Below are 26,360 nucleotides of genomic sequence, written 5' to 3' on the forward strand. Positions count from 1 at the left end.
CTTAAGATTAATTCTGGAGCAAGGAGAACAGATTCATAGAAATTCTCAACAGAAAATCTGTCATGGGAAGGTACTAGGGGCCTCTCCCACTGCAGATTACTGTGGGGAAAAATGTTTAAGTTTGCTACTACAAATTGCAGTGCTGGAGGAAACGAGTCCTGATGCTAAACTGCAACAGCCTGCAACTGTGAGAGACTGATTGAGGCTATGACTGCCACACTGAGGTACCTGACGTCTTGCTGGATTATCCCCTTAGAAACTCAAGTTAATGCAGCCCGCTGGCTGCCTGCACAGTGACTTTTAGATCTCATAGCAGGAGAGCCTGATGGCTAGGGGATACTTTTAAGCAGAACAGAGAGGTAAAAATCCTGGCTTCAATTAATTGCATCACCAGGGAACTGGAGGGCTATTTGGATTAAACTATTAAGGCTCTTTCAATCAGTTCCCAGGGGAAGATCCAGCTGGAGCTGAGGATTCAGCCAGAAATGGCAAATAGGGGAGTGAGAGAAACATGGGGAGGGGTTATACTTGTACCCTGCATAAAATTCTGGTTTCGCACTCATCCAGACCCCACCACTGCCAGCAGCAGGGGAATATGGGGAGTTTGAGGCAGCTGACATGAAACCTGTTAGGTACAGATGAGGAAGTCATTGTAGAGTGATCCATTGCTTGCTGGGGCAGAGGCTGGTATGGCCCAGGCTGACCTGCCTGGAGATCCCTCAGCAAAAGAAATAGAGCAGTGCCCTGCTACCCTCACATACCCAGTTTGTGTGTGGCCCAGTTTCTGACTACTCATAAAGTAGCCTCTGTTTTAGAGGATCCAACTTCTCAGTCTCTCCATGGGCAAAGCCAGGATTTTTTTGGGTTCACGCCTGATGCTGTCTATGGGATCAGCCTTGCTGCTCCTTCTTGAATTAGAAAGTATGCATTACTGGCAGCTAGAAGCACAGTCTCCTCTCCCCACATAATGCCAAAGACTCATTTATTCTCTTCAAGTTCAAATAAAGCTCTACTGTTTTGAAGTGTTAGAAGGGGCTGGCTTTTGTTCTGTAACTACTGATTAGATGAGATTGCTTGAGCTGCCTCACAGCTCCAGGCTATCAGGGCACCACTCCTCTCCTCTGCACCACATAGCCAGGCCAGCTCGAGGGAAGCATCTCTCTCACTCCCACCTGTATGCCCAGATAACCAGACTAAATGATTCTCTGGATCCCATGTTGTAAATCAGCCTAGAAATCGGGTAAGGTGAGTGCTTTTTCTGTCCCCAGCTCAAGTTCCCCCAGATACACCATACATACCTGGCTCTGGATATGATACAACAGCTTTTTCTGGCAGAAATGTGGTGACTCAGGGGATGGCTCTAGAAGTGTCTTCAAGCCTTAAAGCAGCCATCCTGTACAGAGAAAACAAAAGCAGAGGAACAGAGACAAAAAAAGTATTTTATGAAGCAAAACTAGTTTGACAGTGATATATAAACAAGTGGCCCAGTCCAGGCTATATCCAGAGCTATGGCTAGGAGCAAGTAGAACAAATCTATCTGAGTTCAATTTACTAAAATAACATCCCCCCTCAAAGTAGCTGGAAATCCTCTGTATCTGCATTTTTAGTTGTGTCTTTCTCTGCCTTTAAAAGTCAATGAATGCCAGATGTCCCTGATTTTGCTTTCCAGCAAACAGGTATCTTGCCCAAACCATCCCTTTTAAATTAAATGCAATTTGCTGCAAAGTTAGTTTTGTAAAAGTGAGAAGGGGCAGGGGGGAAGGGACAAGGAAAAACCAAGAACTGCCAGCATCTATCATGTGCAAAATGAGTCTGAAGGAAATGGGGGACATGCAGCTGTCATGGCAAACAGCAACAGATTGAGGCCATGGCATGAAGCAGCATGGAGCTCTAACGAGCAGGAAGAGCAAAGCCAGAGCCACAATTTTATCCTGTGTTGATATTCTACAAGAAAAATGATCACAGAGAACATTTATTGCCCCCCTAACAAGATCAAGCTTAATAACAAAGCTACATATGTTATTTACTACAATATTTGCGTATTGCATAAGCAGAAGTGCCTGTTGCTTGGATCCTTGCTGCCTGTGTACTAGGGAGGTAGGGCTGGGGGACCCCAGATCAGTGTGCATGTGTGTGAGAAAGATACAGAGGCTGGACGACAGCACACGCACATGCATTGCACTGGTCACAAACTTAATTACAGCAATATGGATAGACATGTTAAACCCCAGTCCATGATGCTGCTTCTCCCTTTGCCCACAGCCCCAGCACAGCTCATACACCCTATGAAACACAGGTCTGTAATTTGCATAAGGCAGCTTAACGCAAGGCAGGCTGCCGTGACTAGCAGGCTCAATTTCATATTGGAGTGACTGTCTAGTCTGTCCTCTTGAAGTTCCCTAAGGACTAATGTCCACAGGGCCTTTTGCATAGAGGCTGAATCCCATCCATGTAAATAGTAAGGCTGGATAGACGAGTATATGCAGAGAAATAGAGGATACTGGCAAGAATGCAGAAAGATGTGAGATGCACAAAGAATGGCAGAGAGAACAGGGAGTCTGGGCTGGATAACGAGATTCCAGAACTGCAGAGGAGTAGTAGTCTGAAGTCATCAGCTCAGACAGAAGAGACACACATAAAGGAGCAGACAGTGCTCCTATACTTAGAGGTTTCCTGCCCCCAGCACTCAAAGCAGCAGCATGTGCTCTTGTTATGAGTTTCCCAGTGTGCTGCACCACAGCACAAGGACACTCACAGGAAGTGGGACCTGTTTAGCAGTCTTGCTGTAGAGACCACTCTCAAACGGGCTGGTTGTTGCCTGCTTGCTCACACCACCTGCGCCCTGAACCACTTCAGCTTAGGCCCTGCCAGAACAAGTGTGCTGTGAGCCATTTCTCTGCCATCCTTCTTCCATGTTTACAAGTTTCTGTCAACTTTGGCTACCTCCCTGCTCCAAAGAGGAACAGTAGAGAAAAAGAAGATCCTAATATGTAATTTTCATAAGACATATAACATCTGCTTTTATCCTATCCACTAGAATATGCCTGGGGGTCCAGGTGGGGAAACTGGCCCTCACACAGCAAAAGCAGGAGTTCCAAAAAATCCTCCAAACACAGCACAATAGAAAAGGAAGATACACCTTTATCTGTCATGCGCTGTTTTACAGTTACACCCTGTGGGTGCACAAGGTTAATTGTGTGGGTATGTTTGCCACATGTGAAAACATCCCAGGAGCAGTCAAACAGGAAGACGAAACTATTGTATTTTTATACTGGTATAATTTCCTCCCTTTCCTTTTTACCTCTGAAAGACATTAAAAACCCGCAAGGAGGCAGGGTGCAGGGTACCTAGGCAAAGTGACAGAGGACACACACGAGCCAACTAACAAGAAGGGCCTCAGCAAACGGGAAAGTAGGTAGGTACCAGCAGAAATTGGGGATAGGAGGGTGCCAGGGGACATAGCAACCTCCTGAGGTGGCTTGGTGGGAAAAGCAATAGCAGTATCTGTGTTTGAGGTAATACCAGCACATGGTCTACTCCAGGGCTGAGAAAGGAAGTGACACTTGTGAGAAGATGCAGAAAAGAGAAGGAGAATAGGAACGTGTGGTTTGAAAGGATGAGGGGCTGAACTGTGCCCTCAGCAACCACAGCTGTGGAGGGGCTGTGGACAAGAGCCTCAGGGTTTTCTAGGAAATGTTAAGCCCTTTCACCACTGCTGAGATGCACGGAAAAGGGAGACAAAAGCCAAGCATCTTACTCCACTCTATTGGCCACCACAGCAATCTGCACAGCTCTCCCTGCTCCTCCACTACGGCAAAAGCTCTCTGCTCCCTCTTACCCGGCTGGTGGCACTGGCTGAGCTGGGAGACTCGGAGCCTGGGCAGGGTTTGGGTCCAGATGCTGTCAGGTTAGTGTACCAGGGTGCTGCAGGGTCCAGCTCCAGCAGACAAGTCCGCACTATTAAAATAGAGCCAAATCTCCCTGAGCTATTGATAAGAGAAAAGAGCTGGAAGAAAGTTAATTTTTTCAGCTTCAAAACAAAGTGTCTAGGCAATTTCATCTCGTGGTGTTTCAGGTCATGCTGCTGCCATGGGGTATCAGGCAACATGACTTGAAACACTACTGATACAATGCAGAAGGAAGCAGGAGGAAATGAATTTCTGATATGCGAATTACCCACCAAAGGCTTGGAGCATCAAATGGGCTGTTAGTAGCTATTTCACAGGGAGAAATGTTTGCATGGCCCTTGTATTGGTTGAGCTCCTGAACTTCTACTGAACCACACTGTTAACGTGTTTCCAGTGTTGGAGCCACCAGGGAAAGGTGGATGGGTAATGCCACACAGACCCAGCTAGTGCTTGCCTGCCCTTGTTATCAGTTGGCTCAGGTTTTGGTGTTAACTCTGTGCCTGAAGAAAGCCGTATGCAATATAGCATCTGGCTGGGAGGTCTTTGGAATGAAAGCATTCATCTCATCCTTCAATACCCCTGTTGTACCAGCAGATCTAGCTGCTGCTATTGAGTTCAACAAGATAGATTCCCAGACCTGCAGAGCCCTGAATTCAGTTCCCCTATAGTTCCAGGGTTCAAGCATGACTCTGGGATTCTGTGCAATCCCCATCCAATAAACCCTACAGTATTTCAAGGTACAGAAATGCTATGCAGTACGTGTAGTGATGACTTACATTTACAGATAAAACTGTTCTTCTGGTGATGAAGTTAAAGTCTGTAAAACTTGTCATACAGCACAGATCTACCGTTTCCTTTCTCTCAAACAGTGGCTGGTAGAAACGCTTCAGCTCTCATCTCCTGCAACAGTGTTTATCAACTCACAGTGCACCTGAATTTCCACAGAAAAAAGAGACATTTCGGTCTCTGTAGCCACATCAGAACCTTCACCCACAGCATCCCTGTCCAGGCAGAAGATCCACAGGAAAAATATGTGTTGCTGCTTGGCAGAGATGAGGTAGAACCACTCCCATTTTCAGGCTTTAAATGCAAAGTCTCCCCACTTGCAGAGACTTAAGAAGCACAACTGATCTTTCCTGTAGAAGGAGTCCTCCCCCTCAACTTTCTCCCAGGTCACCACTACAAGGCAAAACCAAATGAGAGACGCTGGTTTCCTCCCCAAGGAGTGAAAAATAAGGGAACAGGCATGACAAAGAATTTGTCAAATACTACATTAAAGAGCCAGTTCTGCTCCTCACTGACCCATGTGTAACTCTTACAACTAGCTGGGACACATGCATGAAAATGAGGAAAGAATTTGGCATTTGGGCTTTGAAAAACATCTGAGAAAGCTCCACCCTACTAGCATTATTTTTTTTTAAAATCCATCGTGTTTTCCCTGGGGCAGTAAAATACATTATCTTCATTTAACAGATGGAGGGATGGGAGCACTCAGAGCCCCAAGGTAACCCCGCTTCAGTGGCAGAGCTGGGAAAAGACCTGCATCCCCCACCATTCAGAAAAGTTTTCATTGCCAAACTTTTTTGCTTCAGCCCAAGCCTGATGTCCTCAACGCTTTCTCTACTGTCCCTCAGCTCTTTTTACTTCTCCAGCAAGCAGAACTGTGAGTGTACCAGCCACAGCATCTCCATTTCAAATGGTTTGGCTTGCCTTTCCACAACACTATTTCCTGACTCTTTTTCCAATCTGCAGCTCACTGAGCAGAAGATTAGGATAAACTGAATCAGGCAGAAGGTTTTCTCCAGGCTGGCCTGCAAATACTACCTTTTCCTCTAAGCTCAGGTACCCAGCAGCTCCCTGTTCCTGCCTTGTACTGTATACACAGAAACCTCCCTAAATTATGTGCATGTGCGCAAAGGGATTGTTTTGAAATCAAACCTTCTGAAGTGTGTCTTGAGCTCAGCTCAACTTTGGACACACTGTTGAAATTTGGATTTAATTAATTCCACTTGAGTTTTGAAATGGTGCGATACATTTTTCAGAGGTTTTTCCCCCCCATTTCCTGGATCAGAGCCTCAACCACATTCATGGAAACACTGAAGGGAAAAAAATCCCTAGCAATAATTCACCAAGTGGGAACTGAAAACATTTGCTGAAGAAGAAGGAACCTCTTGGTCTTTGGATGCTGGGAATAATTCAACCTCTCCTCCCAATTCCCTGAGGCTGAAACGGCCCTTTTTCTGGCAGAGCTGTGGTTATTTGAGCAAGCTGCCCTGGGGACAAGTGCATGTTACTTGTAGGATTTGGGCTGGAAAGATCAAGCACACGGATTTGTAGGCAAGAAGGGTTTTGAGTTTTAATAACTGCCAACAGCCTCACAGAAGAGCCCAAGCTTGCAGGATGAAAAGTCCTCCTTGGCAGAATTCAACTCAAATATCCTGGAAGCATACAGGGAACTACAGACATCTGTCAGCATCATCTCTTTCAACAGTACATCTCGCATGCAACAAACGTACCAATCCAGGATTCATACAGCCTCCACTTTGCGCTTCTCTCCTACACTGCTGGTTTTTTGTGTGCCTAATCAATAAAGTTAATATCGCACAATAAGCAGTAAGCCATCTGCCCTGCATGTGCCGTTTGCCAGTCCTGAGACTGACATTGTAGGAGATTTCCAGGGCAATGATGTGCCTGAATCTTTGAGAAGAAGTGCCAAGACAAAATGCAAACAAGGATGCTGCCAAGGTGTCCCCCCCAACCTCCCAGAAGTGCAGTATCTCTATAAGACCTACCTTGATTGCAATGAAAATCTCATGCTGGGGCACTGGAGGGTTCTAGTGTTCCCCTTCAACTTCTCTCTTCTCCTTAAAAGAGAGCGTCAATTTTCTGGAAATTACTTTCTTCCTCTGCCTCCCAGAACAGAATCCCAGCAGCATCCCAGGAGCCTGGAAGGAGGCTGAAGAGGGCAAAAGATCTCAATGGAAATTGGCAAAAAAAAAATCTGTGTCATTCTGCACTTCTCTGCTCTCAGCAAGTTGAATCCTCTCAAAGCATCCAACGACCTACAGCCATTGTGGATGGAGAGGAGTCCCTCTTCACTTAGCCCCAGCTGTAATAGCCCATCTCTCTGTTGGGGCAACAGAGGTTCTCCTCATTCCCAGACAGAGGCCAGATAGAACCTCTGGGGTACAAGAGTAAGTGGTTCCAGTTCCTGGTGTTCAGCTATGCCAGTAACAGACAGTAACCATTGCCCGAATTCCCTGACAGATACCAGACACACTCAGAACCTGAAATTCCTAGACTATTCTCATATTGTTGACCAAAAATAAAACCCCAACCCTATTTACAAACAAAGCAGGAGAGCTTGTATGTACATATGTGGCAGAAATTTGGTCTTGATCAGCAACAGGCATGTTTGCAAATGGTCTTCAGGGTGAAAATGGGTGATCAAAACTAATCTGAACTAGGAATTAGATTCTGAACACTAGCCTGACTACTAGGAGTACAGATTTTGAAGTAATTGCGCCTTTCTTGAAAAGCACTCAAGGCAACAGAAAGTGTTAATGCCTGGTCATCACCCAGCCTCCGTTATTTAAGCTGCTAGTATAAGAACTGCCAACCTGCATGGAAAAAAACATCCATCTATTTCCCATCTGTCATGTTTTCTCAAAGCCGTTCCACATAAATCTAGAATACACACAAGACAAAGTATATACCATTGGCCTCAATTCCTCTTCAAAAATATACAGCATGACCAAAGACAAACCACAATCCCGCAACTAAGCATACATTTCAGGACGGATGCACTATACAACCATACTTTACTGTTAAAAAGAAAGAATTTCACCAGTTTTGTACTCCTGTGTTTAGTGATTGCTAACTGGGTCTCACTCCAAGATTCTCATTGCTTTTAATGACTGCTGACCCTAAAAGCAAACCAGCATAGACTGGATTGGATCCAAATTTACTGGACCACAGACCAATAGTGTCCAGTCTACAGACTATGGTGTCTGTAGATTTTAGCCCTCTGAGTGCCACTTGGTGTTGCAGACAGGAGACAGCAGTGGAATCTGACTCCACTCTCTCCCTCCAACCACTGCTAACCCAGGCATTGGGTACTGGAGGGGGGGTCTTTCCCAGCAATTGAACCTAATAGTTTAAGATGAAGAGTTACCAGCTTTAATTTCTGTGAATTACTAGGGATGGGTAGAAACTTTAACAAAACATTTTGCCATCAGTACAATGCTTCTTCATTGACAGAAAAAAAAAGGTGAAAATTAGCACCTTGAAATGTAAGTGGAAGACAAATTACCATCATTTTGATCAACTGGAAACAGAAATGATCCATTTTGGTTTGAAGTAACTTTAACTCACCAGTTAAAAAACAAAGTGAAAAAAAATTAAAATGGAAATGAGTTGAGGCTTTTACTTGAACCAAGATGCCTCTTAAATGTCTTGGCATGAACAATGAATTTCCCCAATCTATTTACACTGTTTATTTCTAAAAACAGGATGTCTGGTTTGCTTGGAGTGTGTGTGTGTATGTAAAGTACTTGCCTGGCTTGTCTGCCCCAATGTCACAATCATAGCACAGTCTTCAAGAATTCCTGGTACAGGGAGAAAACACAGCAGACAAACAAAGGGCAGGACAGAGCAGGGGTTATGTTTGGAATTGCTTTTCCAGTAATATGGACTAGGGTTCTCCTCCATAGCAATTTTGGGGAGTCTAAGTCACTTGCTATGGTGGTGTCACCTGGCACAGAGTGGCAGAAGGGAATCAGCACAGAGTATACAAGTGAAGACTCGGGTTTGCTTCTTAGAGAAGCCAAAGGTTTTGCATACACCCAGCTGGGTTTCTTCAGAAACTGTTCCTGTGTTTCTGGGGAGAGGCTTTGTAATTCAGGATAAAAGCTTAATTTCTGCATGTAAGCCCTGTGGGACAAGACACTGACTTCTCACAAAGGGTTTGCCCAGCACACTCCCTAGCAGGGCAAGGCTTGTAATAGCTAACACTCTGTAATCATGTGTGGCGTCACGAGGCATGTTGTTCTATCTTGGTCCTTCCAGCACCCTGAGGAATCTATGCTAATCAATTCCAGACTGCTTTTATAAGGATCTAATCTTCAGCTTCATAGCGAAACCACCACACCTAAGCTCAGCTAGAGAAAGATGCTGGTCATCTGCCATCGAAAAGGCAAGAGTTGGCTGGGCAGAGAACACCAAGCCTTTGTCTCCTCTCACATTTAAGAGAAAAGCAGTATTCTTGCTGTTGGGCTGCTGCCAGAGGTATTTCTATTGAGTGAACCTACCGTGGACAGCAGACCTGTGCAGTCAACAATTTAACAAGCCAAAATGTCTCCCATGATATTTGGACTACTAAAGACACAGAGCCCAGCACAGCAGGTTTCCTCCAGCAGCTAAGCTGTCAACCATGGATGCCCCTTGCTGTCTGTGCATACAGGCTGGCAGCACAAAGGGCCAGGCACACTCTTGGACTTAACGAACCACAGAAAGACCAAGCCAGCACGACAGCAGACACAAACAGGAATGTAATTAGAGGTGGATTATAAATCTCCAGCTAGATACCTGGAAATGCTTGCATTGTGAGAGAAAGCAACAGCCTTGCTGATGGCATTTGGGCTTAATTTAGGTCACGATTACAGACAGTGTGCTCTGAGCTGGCAGGGGTCAGATGGCAAATCAAAAACAGGCTCCTGTTTGTCTTGACTCCTGCTGCTAGCCTCACCTTTCCAGCCCTGCAGCCCAGACAGAAGCAAGCACTGTTCTCCCCTGGCCAGCTGGTGAGCAGCAAGCATGGTGCAATTCATGCTCACTCTGCTTCCACTGTATCTGTCCATGGAACAGGAAAAAAAGACAACATAGTTGGATTCTTTTGCTCTAAAGTGCATTTTTAAATCAAAAAGCAGAGTGGATCTCCAAACTCAGCAAGGGGAATGTGCAGGTCGGTTGCTGTGTGGGGAATCTGAGTTGAAGGCATGAGCCCTGCATACCCTTAAGTTCAGAGAACTCAGAGACAGATTTTGCAAAAGATCTCAGTGCAGCTCTGCACGTCCATCTCAGAGTCCAGAATGTTTCTTGTCAGACAGGGTAACACCCCAAAGCATGGCAGATCCAAGACCGTTTCTGGCTCTCAGGCACGTGCCAGCAAGTAGGAACTAGCAGTGAATTTAGAAACTCTGCCAGTCCCAGAACCACACCATGCCAGTTGTATCTACAGCCAACAAGGGGCAGGCATGTGCATCTGAGCAGTCTCCCAGCCTTGACAGAGAAAGGAAGGAACCAAGCCTCACCCAAAACTGGAGAGCACACATGTACCAGAGCAGGTGAGAGACTCCAGACCTCTGCACCCCACCACCGGATCCTGCTGTCTCTCCTAAAGCATTTCAGGACTGTTCTTCATCCTTGCTTGCGTAGGATTGAGAAGCCACAGTCTGACCAATCCAGGAGGCAACCTTGCAAACAGTGTGGAAGGGACATTAACAGAAACATTAATAAATGAACTGAGTTTTCAAAGGCCTGGATGGTGTTTGAAATGTTAATGGCTGAAGGCTACTGTATGATTTAAAAGCTAGCTGGTGTGGACACTGGCTGGCTTTGTTTGAGGTCGTTTGCATTTCAGGTCTGCCAGCTCTCATTCATCTCCAGAGAGGCATATTTAGCTGTCACTTGAACTGAACCCTGACTGACACTTCATGCTGATTTTCTCAGGAGTTTGGTGGCTGGTCAGTAAGTCGTGGCAGGAAAGCAATACAAAACTAGCTGCAAAGGTTGGGATCTGATCTAAAATCCCTCTGAGTCCCTGCAAAACAATTCCTCTGCTATCAGTAGTCTTTGGATGGGGGCCATCACAAACAAGGCACATGCTAGAGTACATCACAGTTATTTCTATCCAGGAGAGCAAAAGTTTTCTGAGGGAACACTAGCAGCTGGAGAAGGAAATGGGGGTCCAGTCCCCTATGTTTCACCCCTAGCAATAGCTTGTGCCCCAGTGAGTGCTTTCCTGGGGAACCCTTCCTACTCTGCTGGCAGAGTGACCCTTAAAACAACTAGTTTTACTGGTAAAGCTTCACATAGACTTGTCCCAGCCCCCTTCCCTGCTGTCAGGCCACAGTGAAGCACAGTACTCAGACCAGATACACATGATCACCTCTACTAGTCAGAGCACTCTGTTCCAGGCAGACATGACTTTGCCCCACAGAGGCCATTTGATGCCTGTGAGTTCACAGTTCCCTAAATAAATCACTGGTGCCAGAGGGCACATCTGCTCTACATGCACTCACCAGCAGACAGGTGAATTTTGCTACTGTCTGAATAATCATAGAATGGTTTGGGTTGGAAGGGACATCAAAGCCCATCTAGTTCCAACCCCCCTGCCATGGGCAGGGACACCCTACCCTAGCCCAGGTTGCCCAAAGCCCCATCCAACCTGGCCTTGAACACTTCCAGGGAGGGGGCATCCACAGCTGCTCTGGGCAACCTGTGCAGTGCCTCACCACCCTCACAGGGAAGAATTTTTTTCCTTATATCTAATCTAACCTACTGTCCTTTAGTTTAAAGCTATTACCCCTTGTCCTATCATTACACTCCCTGATAAAGAGTCCCTCTCCAGCTTTCTTGTAAGCCCCCTTCAGGTACGGGCCATTTTACTCCTTAACACCACACTATTCTGATGAGGGCTGTAAACGACCAGTAGCACATCAGAAAGCAGGCAGCCCAGGTTTTCCTCCAGCAAAGCAAGGCAAAGAAAAGTTAATCAACTCTACTCTTTGAAGCTCAGGATAACTTCTGAAGAATAGGCAGCTCAAAAACCAAAAAAATTCCATCAGACCCCACACTTGAAACCCTTGAGAGACAGAAGACTATTACTACAACTAAAGCTGTCCTGGAGCAGAGTGGGTCAAGCCCAACCATCTCAAAGCTCTTAACCCTGCCAGAGTACAGTGTCAGATGCTTAAGGAAGCCCTTGCTAAATGGATCTGTGTGTCCTTTCAGCAATTAACAGTTGGGGATCAAAGCTCTTTGTGCACACAGGCTGTAGGAGAGGATTTGTTTCTTAGTGCTGTTCTCCATGGCTCCATTCCCCATGGCTCTACGCTCAGCTAACTTGAAAAAGATGCTGCCTAAACCCAGTTACATCAGCACTCATGCGCCACAGCCAATTATTTCTCTGTCAAGCAGTGCCTAATTACGGGCTGTCGCTTATTTAGTGCACAAGCCTTCCTGCTTGGCAAGGTAGGAGGCATACCTTGCCTCAGTGCTTTCTATGCCCAAGCAATGTAGGGTTGCAAGCAGGGGTCACAGACAAGAGATTACACTGGTGTCACAAGGGGATAATACAAATTGTTGGGCAGGATCCCAACACACAAGCACATAATCCACCAAACATGGTCAATGGTGAGACCAACAGCATGTGTGAGCATGCCCTGGCTTTCAGAGAAACCTAATTTAACCTGGACAGGCCCATGACAATGCTGAGGCTGCAATCCAGGGTGCTATGCTGAATTAGATTAAAAATATCCCTCTTTTCTGCCATTTATTGCTGTCTCAGAAGATGTGGCAGAACAACTCCACAGGTAGGACTTCACCTGGACAGTCCAACTTACACCTGCCGTTAGTTGACTTGAGGCTAACCTGGAACAGGTCCCCCCCCTTGATCAGACTGGGTTGGGGAGTGAACATACAGGTCATACTAGGAGGTGGGAGATAGCTGGGAATCTCCTCATTTCGTTCAGCATGGATGATGACAGCCTGACTATAGCCTTGGATCTTCTTATAGAGAGAACTCTAGTTTGTGAAAAATAGACTCATGACAGTAAATATCAGATTTTTTTGAAAGATGACACACTTGGGAGAATCACCCACCGATTAGTTATGAACACAATACAACCACACACTCTTCTTGTCTGAAGCCACTCAGACCCTGTGGCAGCAGGCATGTTTTCAGCAAATGAAACTTAAAGTATAGTTTAAAGTTATTTAAAAGCTGACAAGCCTCAGCTTTTATCTGCTAGCAATTTTTGAATAACAAATTCAGGATAATCCTAAATTTTATACCCCTGGTAATTATCAGTTTGCAGATCACTTACAAGCAATTGCATTGGTTTTCAGTATTCAAGTCCCAGGTGCTTTGCTGTGGGCATGTAAAGGACATCAGTTAGGTTTCTGAGAGAATCTTAGTGCTGTGATGACTTGCAAACTCACTCTAAAATATACAGAAAAGGTATTATTTTAGCCAATCTAGAAATGCACTAAAAGTACACAAGTAATCCAGTTACAGGAAAGAACAGGGCATATGCCAAGCCTGTCAGGGGAACAGGAGGAAAGTAGAGATAAATGCAACTTATGTGCTTTAAAAATAAATCAATAAATACAATCCTTGTTTTATTGTTTTTCCCCCCAACCTGCTAAAATATGCAATTAGCCCATTTACAAATCAAGCACTTATGGCTTACAGGCAAATTGCTCTTTGTTTGCTTCCCTTCACTTCTGAAGGACGAAGTGAATACTCCCATGGAAAAATTACTAAGAAGTTTCTAGTTTGGTGTGTCTTCCAAAGCTACGTGAATTTCAGTAAAACCAAAATGTTTTCTGAGAAGTTTTCAATCCCCTCCAGCCCCTGTCAGCTCCCCACACCTCCCAAACAAATCTGTGAAAAAGGATATTCGTGGCAAAATTTCCATTTGGATAAAGAACTTTTCATTAAGGAACAAAATGAGACACTGAATAAAAAGTTCAGACCAATTCTAGCTGAAACACTGGCTAGATATATTTTCAAAAATTGCTTTTCTTCATCTACTTGCTTATTATTTTTCTGCATTTTTTAATGGAAAAAGACATTCTGATAAAAAGGACTTGGAGGGTCCCAGTTCAAACCATATAGAGGTTTTATAGCTCCTGGGCGCTTAGCAGATTTGGGTTCTGTTTGTTTTAAATATGCATTACATTTATTCCAAATAAACTCCATAAATCAATCTGTGTAATAGAAACCAGAAAAGTTTATGCAAAACAAATATGGAAAGTCATAAATACTGTGTTTAAGATGTCATTTTTGTGGCCGGTATATTTCTATGGTATGTTTTTACTGTTTGTGGGATAAATTTTTCAGAAACATTAAAATCTTTCCTCCCCTCCATTCTCTATAGGTTTATCCCAAAGAAATAATGAGGCTAGCTCTATAAACCAGCATTTATTAAATCCAAATGGGCACTTCATCTTACAGTAGCTTTCCATATAATCTATTTGATCTTTCAAAGTAGTTGGAAAATGATTTCAAGGGAAACTTTCACAGAACAAATTAACTTGAAAGAAGAGAACATTTTATACCCCAAAGAGGGAGGAAAGCAATTTCCTCAGTTTTTCTCTTTCTGGATTCCCCTTAGCCTGACTGCAGATACACATATTTGAAGAGGCACTCTCTGTGGCTGCAATTGCATGATCTTAGCAGCGATGCCAGAGGCTCATGGAAAGCAGGGTCACAGACTCATAAGCCCATAAGGCTACAACCACGACAAGTTCATCTTTGGTGAAACTCCAGATTGCAGAGGAGATGGCAAGGAGCAGACTCGTGGAAACTAAAAATGGTTTGTTCAAGCTGCAATTAAAAATCTACCTCTTAAGAGTTACCCTTGTGTGGTTTTGGAGGGACTTTATTTCCTGCCTGCTACAGCTCTTCAGACTGCTTGTTAAATAAGTAGATAAAAATAGCATTGGGGCCGTAACCCAGTCAGTGGATCCAGGCACCAGCCAGTTTTAAGAATCCAAAGGTTAAGGCATTACAGGGACACAATGAGAGGTTGAAGCCCCAGGGCAGATGGGGTGCCAGGCATTGGGGTGTTCCACCAGGTACTAAATCCATCAGTTGGGAAACGTGATGTTCCCATTCTCTCTCCAACAGCCCACTGTTTGCCTTTGGATTCATTCAACTCCTGCATACATTAAAAAGCCTTTCTGAGCAAGTTTCTCAAATAACCAGCAGGACATTAGGAATCTCCATCCAGTCTGAAAGCTCTATATGAATCATCTTCTTCAGTCCAATTTATAAATGCTAATTTTCTCTGTCTCCATGGATGTGAAGGCTGCAGGAACCAAGCAGAGAATGGAGTTGAGAAGCACTAGGCATTTTGGGACACGGGGGTGAGACAGAGCAAAAAAGGAAGAAAAGTCAGAAGTTTTCTCTGAATGCCAGAGGATTCGGGAACAGCTGAGCTAAAACATTTCACCCTAGGCCTGGATTGCACCAGTCCCTACAGCACACTGAACTGAAGGTTTCCATCTCCAATGTCTGCTGTTCTATATTCCCTTGAAGGTTAACAGGTTTACCTGAGGAGTGCTGGCTTCACCTTCCCAAGCTGTATAAACTCCCAGGAGAAAAAACTTAAGATTTTGAAAGGCTTTAGAAAAAAGAGGATTTCCTTAATGTGTTCTTTCAGAGACCAGATATTTTTGTTTCATCCTTTTGGTGACGTTACAAATGGTACATTCTTAAAGCTTTCCTACAAATTGATTTCTTCTATTGGGCTGAATTACTGTTAAAGGCATACAGTACTAGGAGTTATAATGCAAGGTCTAAATCAGTATCCACCAGGTCTTCTTTCATAGCTGTACAGTGTGGTAGAGAAGGGCTGAGGAACACTTTGTTCTTATTTTAGAGGTGATGAACCTGAGGCACGATGTGAGGAAAAGTATGTGATTTGGCCAACATCAGAAAATAGCCAATGGCAAGTCCCCAAAGCCTCATTTCGGTACCCAAGCAATAAATACCTATCCCACTTTACTAATGATAGGGGTGCCTTTGAGATCTCTGCCCTTTCAGTGCTGGCTGAGGCTGTCTCTGCAGACAAGCCTTTCTCTGCTCCTGATGAAAGCTTTATACCCCACTTAGCAATACAGAAACCCTTCATGGCAGATTCATATGCTGAAGACATCTCTAGCACCCAGGCACAAACGTAGGATCTGCCAAGAACGCAAACTTTATCACCTCTCACTGGACACCTACTTCCTCCAGCACCCAAAAACCTACCCAGAGCCAACAACAACCAAACTCCAGACAGGGGCTACCCACTGGCTCAGGGCTGTGAGAAACCTCAGTTCACCTTTAACCACCTTTCTCAGCACAAGCAATCTTTGTCTGAGCTAAGAGCCATGGCCTGGCACTTCCCCCTGGGCCAGCTACAAAGCTTCCCTGTACTCTCTGTAACCTTCCAAGAGAGACAAAAATCCTTTGCTGCTCCATGTTTAACCCAGGCAGGTGGTTTTACCACGCAGTGCTCAGTGGATGCTGTGTTCTACCCCAGAGGTGGCTGGATTTCTCTTGTTTAAAATGGGACTGGAGAATGGAGACTAGGGAAAGACATCAGACATCCCTGCCCCAGTCAGGGAGCTGCAGACATGCTAGATCAGGTGCTCTGGGCATTTTGAAAGGGAGCTGTGCAGTGATAGCTTCCCAAAGCTTTTGCTACAGCCAGCTTTGAGAAAGGCTGTTGACAAGGAAGAGAACTATAATAAATGGGTGACTCTCATGACAAGGCAGAAGACTATTTATAGCAACCTTGAACTCTGCTGCTGGCTAAACCTACTGTGTTACTCTGCAGATGAAGAGAAACAAAACAAGACATCTCTCCTCTTTAGGTGGCTGGATGAATTGAGCAGAGCAGAAGGCATCCACAGAGACACTGACACTCCTGTATGTTGGCCCAGGAAAGGGACAGTACAGCGTCAGACCCAGCAGAGCTTGGGGAAAGTCTTCCCTAAGAGCATCTCTAAACATTTGCCCTTTTCCATTTCAATGAGGAAAAACAAGTGAAAGAAAAGCCATTTGGAGAGTCTTAGATAGATCAGAATCCCCCCAAAATGCCTGTATGTGGGCCAAGGTTTTGCAGAAAAGGCTGATGATGTTTTGGGACGGGAATGCAGCGAGGTAGGGGTGTATGTAATACAATGGAGATACGGGGCCAGAGTAACTGGCCAGCAGGCTGGGTGTAGATGCAGAGCAGGTCTGCTGTGCTGTTCAGCGAGTTGCCATGGAAGCAGAATTGCCATGTTATAAAGCACAGGCGAGATCTGTAGGAGCAGGGTCTCCCTCGTGTAGCCTTTGGCAAGCTGCTGGAGGGAGGAAGCATGCTCCTGCAGATGCAGAGGAGCTGTCGGGGGACAGAATGCTCCTCCCAGTTCTGGCAGAGACTTTGCAGATGCTCTAGCCAAGTCACGTTTTAACAGCCCCATGCCTCAGTTTCCCCAGCTGTAAACTATTATAGGGATGTTTTGTGGCTGAATACACCTCCATACTCACAAAGCAAGCAGAGCTCTCTGGACAGATGATCCCAAGGAGTAGAAAGCATTTACTTGAGATTTTTTTCCCTGTGCTTCTCTCTGATCTTTGATGCTGTCACCTAAATAATTTACAATGTGAAGAAGGAAAGAAAAGACCAGAAGCAATCACACCAAAGCATCCAGCCTCCTCTAGGCATGGCCCAGGAGTTTTGGGGAAGGAAGGAATGTGCTCCCACCCCACCTCCTCATCAGACCTTCTGCATGATGACATGCAAGTGCTTGTTGATCAGTTTATGGATCTGGGGACCGACAGACTTTGAAGTCAGAGCTTGGCATCCCCCGTTATATGCTAGGACTTGAAAGGATCAAAGCTGCCAGCATTTTCTGAGGCCTCATGAATGAGCTGAGTTGGTAATGGGAGCTCAGAATTCAGGATTGGCTCCTAATCTCCCCAACAGCATCACAGGCATGAGCATACATTTTGCGGGCAATCTGGTGGCCTTTCCTTGTCTGCTTAACATGCTGTGAGCTGCAGATGGAGGGCACGCTACAGCACTGTGACACATTGTGTTACTTATCTCTGTTTTCTAGCATGACAGATACATTCTGGAAACAATTCTAGTGCAGGAGTTCCTATGTGAAATCCAGACCTTCAACAAAGTCGTACTAATGACAACAAAAATGTTAGTTCAACTTTTTTAGATCCTAGCTGGGGCTTGCAGATGTGGCAGACAGGGATAAATACTCCCTGGGTTTTTTTTTTCCATGGGAGTGACTCTTCAGTTTAGGGACTGCACTCAGATACTGGACAAGGGCTGTTTGGTGCCCCGGGCCTTATTAAGTGAACAGATTCGGGCTGGAGAAGCGGAGAAAGAAGAAGACAGAGCAGCTCTGAGTTCGCTACCACCTCTTGACAGGCTGAGAGTGACCCTCTTTCACATGAGGCATCTGTGACACAGATACAAGCTGCTTCCAGTCTGATGTGGCTGGAAGGGGCAGAGGGCAGAATCCACATGAGAAGTTTTACAACCTGTAGCCCGAGCATCAATCTACCAGCCTACACAACCTGTGTCTCATGCACAGGTATAAATCAAACTCCTGAATATGAGTTTTCTTTGATTAACATGTCCAACAACTTCCTTGCATTCCTTACAATGCTCTTTGAAATCTGAACAAGCAAAGCTCTGTCCCAGCACCCCCATTAACTGCTGTACAGGCAAACTGCCTGGTGGAGAGAGGAGCAGCAGGAATGCAGGCTGGTCAAATAGCCTTTTGATAGACCAGACTTGCTGGGCTCAGAAATGCTGTCTGAGTCAGAGTTCCAACTATAAGCCCATACTGCTCCAGTCTGCCCTCATCCTGAGGTCCTCTTTGGGAGGACTGCTCAATGTGACAGCAGACCAGTCCCCGGCCCTTCACTGACTGAGCAGCTGCCCTTCAAGGTCCAGCCTTCATGCATACAGAGCCCCCATTATCCACCACCAGAAAGATATTTGCATGTCAAGAACCTAATTCTGCACATGACAGTCCATGTTACCCTCATGACCAAAACAGTTGTGTGGCTTTTCTGGATTAATGCATGTTAACCAACAGCTATGAATTCCCAGACTCCCTGAGCACTAATACAGCCTGTAAATGAGCCAGGTGGTATTCACTGCATTGCAAGAGACCACTGAGACATTACCAAGAATGCCTTTGGAGTTCACAGTGCACCTCATGAGTATAGCTTATCAGTATCTGTCTTAACCAGGAAGCAGTTATAGGCTGCAAAATTCACATCACATATCCTGTTACTGAGATACTGTTCTTGGCCCAGAGGTTCAGTTCAAAGACACTCATGTCTCATGCTTGAAATTCAAGACCACCTCTGTTTTCCCTCCACCCCATGGTGAGGGGATCAAATTCACCCTTTGCTGTGACTTACTTTTTTTTTGACTGGAAAACCATTAAAGACTGACATGCTGTTCACAGACATGTCACAGCTCTGAACTCAGTCTGGTCTTGTTGCAAAGAGGCCTGACACTTTACACTGCCCAACACAAGTCCAAAGTAGTCTGCTTGAAAAAACTGATTATAGTAAGTCAGACAATATTAAAACCAGGAAGACAGTATTAATCCGAATAAAAAGGTCTTCTGAGAGCAAAGATCACATTTAGCATGAAAGCAGAGCACGTACCAGCAGCAGAATCTGCTCAGTCAGTTATAGGGCTTAATACCTGGACACAGCAAATAGGAGAATGACCTACCCATTTGAGAGGACCCTCAGTTTGACCCTGATACCATGAGAGCTGTGGATGAGTCTCCATCAGGCTGTTACCCCATTATGCAATGTATCCAAAGGATAACTCAGATGCCTTCACAATTCCCCAGCTTCAGCCAAGTCTCCAATAGCAGGCAGACAACAAACTTATGTTTGCAACTGCATTTGCCTCCTTTCTTCCCCATCTCACCTCTCCTCTCTCTTCTTCCCCTTTATACCAAGTACTCTGGTTTTACCATCATAAAGTTCACATTTGCTTGGCCTTATGCCCTCAAGGAAACACAGTCAAATTCCAGCAGCATCACCCCAGCCCTTCTGGATAGCTTCTTTCTCTAAAACACCATTGTCCTGAAAGCCATCTAAAGAACCCTTTAAAAGTTCTCTACAACTAGAATAGTAGTAATGATTATGTTAAGAACCTTAACCTCCTCCATTTCACACTTTAGCTGCTTTTCGTATGGTTTCTGCTTCCTAAGATTGAAAAAGAAATGACAAATTCTCTCAGCTAGAATTCTTTCAGGGGTACAGAGACACACTCACTGTGGAGGTCATCATTTTGCTTCTCCGGATGCCTCAGGCCCATAGAAACTGTGAGAAATCCCCACAGGTCCTAATGCATTCAGACCTAGACCTACCCCAGCTCTCAACCAGCAAGTCTCCTGGTTTTCAAAATTGCAACATCTTGCCTGGTTTTGCACTGCAGGTTCTCAGTTCAATGCCTTAAACACCAATGGAGACACACGTGCACACATATCTACTGTTCACTCATTCACAGACCTCCAAGGTTTCTGTCTGGGGCACTGAGTGATAATATAACACCTTTTAAGAATTCAAGGAAGTATCAATAATCCAACAGTCACATGCCCAACTGGCACATACCCAGAATTTACTCTGATATGCAACATAGCTCCTCTCCCTTTCATCTGAAAGCTCCTTTAAATAACAGTTTGACTGGCAAAACCTTGAAGACGACCAGATTTTTGAGTCAGAACTGAAATCAGAACTGTTTTCATCAGATACCATCAAATGAAAAAGGTCATTCAGAAGTCTTGTGTGATTTAATAAATATATATAATTTAATTGCTTGGGTTTCTTACTAGCGAACTTAATTTCTGTATTTTAGTTTACTTGCCATTTCTTAACTAAAAGCATTCTTGTTCTTTACGAGGCAGTCAGCAGGTGTACACATAACTTTATGTCAACATCTGATTACTACTTATTGCTCATTTAACTCAGCAAAAACTAAGAATTGGACCATGTCTCAAGAAAAATAAATAAAAGGAGAATGCTGTGGAGTTAGAGCAGAGAATTTTTTAAAAAAAAATCAAACCAGGAGAGGTTTTCTTGAATATTTTTTCCAAGCGCTGTTATTATAGGTGTTTCCTGAGGAAGTGACTGACTTCCCCCCCCATGACTCACACCCTTTAGTTTGGTTTTTTTTTTTCAAGCATAGAGTCCGAGAGGTGCAAGCAAGCCAGCACAGTGGACAGTAATTTCATTTTGCTGCTTGAATAAACTGATAGGAAGAGAACCAGACATCTTTTTACTCCAACTCAGTAAAGCAAATCAGGGCCTAGTAGTAGTGTGCTTAATTTTAGGCAGGTGCCTTGCTAAGCCATGGCCTCTACAAGCCACACAAAGCCATCAGTGAAATTAAATGCCATCTAGTTATTTTATGACTCTGCTTCAGTGCAGTGCTCTTGCAACTGGAAGCCATCTGGGGTGGTTTTATGTTCAGCATTTTCACAGCTCCCTGCCCTGCAGGGTCAGGGCTACTCCACAGTGAGGACTCCTAGGGTCTCTGCTCCTTCTTCATGGGACCTGCTCCAACAGCATGGTCCTGCCAGGGCACTGCTGAGGGGCTGGTTTCAGTCCTCCATTGCCATGAACAGCCAACACACTGGTCCTGTGGTGAGCAGACCTCAGTGCATGAGGTAAAGTGTGGGTCCCTCAAGCACACATAAAGACCAGCTAAGGGTAACTTTATAAATTGGCCACTGCCTAGGGCCAGTAATAGATGTGATTCTTGCTTTCTCCACCCAGTCTGGGGATGCCAACAACTTCACATCACCCTTAATAGGAGAAGGTGACAAGTTCTGCACCTGACCCACAAATCCCCCAGTTCAGGGTAGAGGGAACTGGATTCATACTGTTGCTTTAGCTCTTTTACAGAGAGGAGCAGCTTATAAAGGCAGAGCCTTCAAGTATGTTGAGAGCTTTAGAGAAAGGCAGGTTCAGATCAGCAGTCAGCTGTAACCCATGTGTGCAGATATGGAGATTATCCTTTAAAATTAACACCTAGGATGGTGCTGGTATAGGTGTAAAAAAAAAAAAAGGAAGAAAGAAGCCTTCTATAGCTGTGCTGATGCTGCTATTGAGATTTAATCACACACACACAAAAAAGAAGTTATTGACCAATCCTTGCATACATGGATTGAATTCCACAGTACAGCATCTTCCCAGTGGAGCATGTCAGCTCAGAGACTCCACTGCGTCTTAGATGCTCAGCCAATGAGAGCTTCTTTAGGAGCCCAGGCTGATCCAGGGCACAAGCAAAATGGTCCCTTTAGGACTTTGTTGCTATGACATTCTCAGGAGTCATTGTAAATCTTTTGCTGTTTTCCCCACCTCGTCCTCTTGCTCTTCAAAAATCAGTGTGGCCAGTTATCCCCCTGCCTTCACAAACACCCCTCCTAGCCCTTTAAAGTGCAATATTTAGCAATGGGAAGTTGCTTCTCTGACTGACAAGTTTCCAAGCTGCTAAACTAGAATTGCTGCAGGAAGGCTACGTTTTCTCCCACTGGGTCAACACCCTTCCACTCAACTGTGCACAGAAGGGCTGACGCCAAGTCTTGATTCTTGGATATCCGGAGTACTGAGAACTCAGACAAAAGCTATTGCAAGGCCCAAATTTTGGTTTTCACGCACAAAAGATTCCAGTTAAGCTCAATGCAGAGTATGTCCAGGCTGGATCCTGCAGGATACAGGCCTTGGTGCCAGCTTTATGCATCTTTAGAGAACAGCTGCCCATGGAAGTGACCACAGGAAAGCACCAACAGTGCACAGAAGCACTAAGCTGTAAATCAGGGTAGAAAGCAAAACTCAGATCTTAACCTTCTGTGCAGGCGCATAAGTGGCTAGCAAAGTTGTCCTCTGGTTTTACATTGACACACCTGCTTTCAGTTCAGCTAGTGACTCCAGATTTGCACCAGCACTGCTGAAAAAAAAATCAAGCCAGCAACACCTACCTCAGCTGAGGCTGCTAGTTAATCAGAACAGGGGCAGCACATTTTGGGCAACAGACTTCCATGGGATTTTGCCATTGTTCCTTAGCCAGCATTGATCAGAGAACTAAAAAGGGTTGCCAAGTCCTCAAAAGATTTTAGTGTGAACGATGCAGACCACATGTGCTGAATGGTAAACAGCTCTTGAGGATCAGAATAAAAAGGTCTTTATAGTAGGAGCAAACAAAAGTAAATGCCAGAATCTAAATGAAATAGAGCTTTCCAAGAGCCTGAGGCTACCAAGATTTCAGAGCTGAAAGTGTGGCCTTGTTTGTTTCTTAGAAAGTCTTAAAAAACATCACATTATCAAGAGGTGACCCTGTCCTGTTCCCAAAGCAGCAGTGTCCTTTGATTCCCTTCTCATTTCAAAGCACCCCATCTGAGAAAAGTCAGTCCCCATCAGATTGCTTGAGCCTCTTATTAAAGCTAAACGTAGTTGAATACTTTGTAAGTGGGTAGCCAGAGAGAGGAATATTGCCAATGAAGCAAGTGCCATTTATTACTGAACAGAGTTATATGAAATACAGCAATTCAGCCTAAGCCACACTACCAGAAAGACAATCCTAACAGAAAGTTTTAAAACAGAAAAGCAAAGTATTTCAAAGACATGTATGCAAAATTAGGGCTGAAAAGTAGGGTTGTTACATTTGGGGACCACAAATTGGAGGACCAAGTAAAAGCACATGGGTTGGAAAGGACTCCAGTTTAGCCATGTGTCCATGGCTGGGTATGTAGAATTGTTCCACAAAGACTCTTGGTCCTGCTTCAAGCAGCTGCAGAAGCAGACCCCTTCAGATCAGTGAGGCTTTGTGCAGAAGATTACCTAGAATTTTAACCCAGTTGGGAACCAAGGGCTCCTGCAGGAATAAATCCTCAGGCAAAGGTCCCAGGTGGCCCCAGGACACATTGCTTCTATGAAGGCTGATGAATGCCTGCAGCTTTGAGGTTAGACAGCTTTTGGTCTAGTTTGTTTAAACTAAGTTTTGGCTGCTGCAGCATAAACCTACTGCTGCTCATGCAGTCTTCATAGACTGTGCAGGGCTGCTTCCCCCACTTCAGCACAACTGGTGCTGCGGCTGTCAGCAGCTGCTGCTCTGATTCCTCACAGTGCTTTTACTCTGTGCAGCTCTGCTGATGGCTCTACAGCACCACTGGCACAGAGCAGAATGAAATGCAGTCTCCCTGCCTCCTCTCAGCCCAAGTCCCTCCCTCTCTGTCCCACTGCCCTCAGTCCATCCTCCCCCCTCCATCTCAATTGTTTTCCCAATGCATTAACCAGCACTACCTCACTGATTTCAGTGATGCTGCTCTCAGTTTACCCCAGTATGAAAGCACACATCTAACCTGTGCAGCAAGTCTCTACATGCCCTGGCAAAATAGGCCTCCATCTGTAGTGTTCATCTTTGCTGCCTTCATCTCTGGAGGAGCAAAGAAGTGATAAACTGGTGCAAAGGAGAACCAAAGGGCATTTGAATATCACCCTTTCAGCTCCCACAAAGGCTGGGTCAGTAGCCAACATGTACACCCTCTGAAGCACTGGCTTCTGGTTTTCTTTAGGTCATCATTCAGGAAATCCCCTGAGGAAGCACGTTCAGTCTCTACCAGAGAACTTGCTTTATGTGGGCAGAGACAGCCCAAATCAGGTACAGGACAGGGGCGCAGGACATGGAAAAAATGCAATGTCACTAGAGATGCTGGAAAAGACAAGATGATTCTCACAAGGGAAGAGATTTAAGGTCCTCTGTCAGGGCTGTGGAGATGTTTTGAGATTAGAGATGCTTTGACACTTGAAGCTCATCCTACTTCATACAAAACCACATGAGTACCATTTGGAGAATGCAGGCAGAAGATCTATGTTACATCCTCTGTCCCTTTCTCCCCAGATCCTTACCCAATACACAAACCAACTACAGCAGAGTCTACAAGTTAGGAAAACTTGTAAAGCAGCACCAACCCTTTAGTTCTTTTATGGCCCTGTGGGTGAACAGAAAAAGAAGTATGGTTCACCTTGGGCCTCTTTTTTTCCAAAGAAATTCTTTCCAGTGCTGTTTTACAGGTTTGCACAGTCTTGCAATGAACAGAAACCCCATAGCAAAACAGGCATTTAAAAAACACGCTAAGCTACCGTGAAGTAAATTACTGACTTAACAGCCAGGCACCTACAGGTATAATTGGGTTTCATTTGAAGAACAAATTAAAGCAATGTGCATATTAGCCTCTGAGTCTGCAAGGGGCAGAAAGAGAGTCTGGAAACTTTCCAAGGTGCACAAGATTAAAGAAGCCCTGCCAAATAGCTCATAGGAGACAGCAGTCACACCAAAGAAGGACCAGCTCCCAGGGAGAGCCAGACCCACACCTAGCTACATCTGCATGCAGGCTTCCATCAGAGCAGCAGGGTGAAGGCTGCATTTGAACCATAAACCGCAAAGCAGGGGAAGAGATGGGTCAACAGGAACATTGATGGAGCCTGATGGGGACACAGAAGGACAGGGCAGGATGAACAGTTAGATGGATATTGCAATTATTGGCTCATAATGCTTCATACTCCACTGAACTGTGAAGTTAAGTTACCTTTTCCTAAAGCCCAGAGGCAGCCATGCAGACTTTCCTCTCCTCTCCCAGTATTAAGTTTAGCACTTCAGTATATCTTAGGGCTTTATTAGTGCTTATAACTTCTGTCAAATCCCAGTTCATGTGCTACCAAAGACTAAGGTAGGATAATACCCCTGAAAAACTGAAAACACCACTCACCAAAAGTTTCTCCCAAGAAGATACTCTATCACAGAGACAGCACGTCACAGGCCATAGTTTCCTCAGATATAGAGCACTTGCAATTGCAGGAATGTTTGACTAGAGCAAGAGTCTCTTCAGGATGTCTCCACAAAGAGATGGGACCAGTTACCTTAATGGCTTAGCCTCCTCCATCCACACATCTTCTCCTGCTTGCCATCTCCTTCTCTTTGCTCCTGCCAAAGAGGAGAGCAAAGGATGAAAACAATTAACAAGCTGAAAAGGAAAATAATTGAGGTCTTCAGGAGTTAAGCAAGGAAGTAATTAGTGGAACAGCTGGAACAGGAAGGCATCAAGAAAAGGCAAAATGCTAAAAGAGTCAGATGAAAGAAGTAGGGAGAGATAGTGAACAGTCTATTAGCAACTTTAAGGCTAATCTTGGACCTTATCCTCCAGTTATTTCTTCCCATCCTGTCCCTGGAGGAGTGGCTTTCCTTCAATGCTGTTTAATTTCTGAACTCTGTGCTGCTCCCTGTCCACAGACAAGGCCCAGATCTCACTGTTGCTTTCTCTCTTCTGACTGAGAAGGCCACTGAAAGTCTCAGCACTCACTTTCCCCAGACAAAGCATCTGGACTTCAGCTGTGCAACACAGTCCTAGTTAGGCAGGCAGTGACTGCAAGTCAGTGGTTTTTTTCTTGACAGCACTGCCCTGCAGAGTCAAAGGACAGATGACTGTGCTGAAGACGGGCACAGTCAGACCTTTGGAGAAGGGGAACAACTTGACATGAAATCCTGCTAGAGCAGTGCAGAGGGAGGCTTGGCTGGTGTCAATTCAGAACATGAGACTGTAATAATATTTGCCCTTGGTTCAACCTCATATACTGCA

At 45.0% G+C, this 26,360-nt stretch overlaps 1 long non-coding RNA gene across 1 annotated transcript; it reads right to left on the reverse strand.

Moving 5' to 3' along the window:
• Nucleotides 1–1,297: 1,297 nt before the first annotated feature.
• On the reverse strand, nucleotides 1,298–25,699 carry LOC142604322 (uncharacterized). The gene is made up of 4 exons (XR_012838196.1): nucleotides 25,494–25,699; nucleotides 13,016–13,059; nucleotides 10,245–10,381; nucleotides 1,298–1,393 (listed from the first exon to the last, which is right to left on the reverse strand). It is a non-coding gene; the product is annotated as an uncharacterized LOC142604322 (long non-coding RNA).
• Nucleotides 25,700–26,360: the final 661 nt, after the last annotated feature.

Source organism: Balearica regulorum, chromosome 17, assembly GCF_011004875.1.
Source record: "Balearica regulorum gibbericeps isolate bBalReg1 chromosome 17, bBalReg1.pri, whole genome shotgun sequence".
In the NCBI taxonomy this organism is placed as follows: domain Eukaryota; kingdom Metazoa; phylum Chordata; class Aves; order Gruiformes; family Gruidae; genus Balearica; species Balearica regulorum.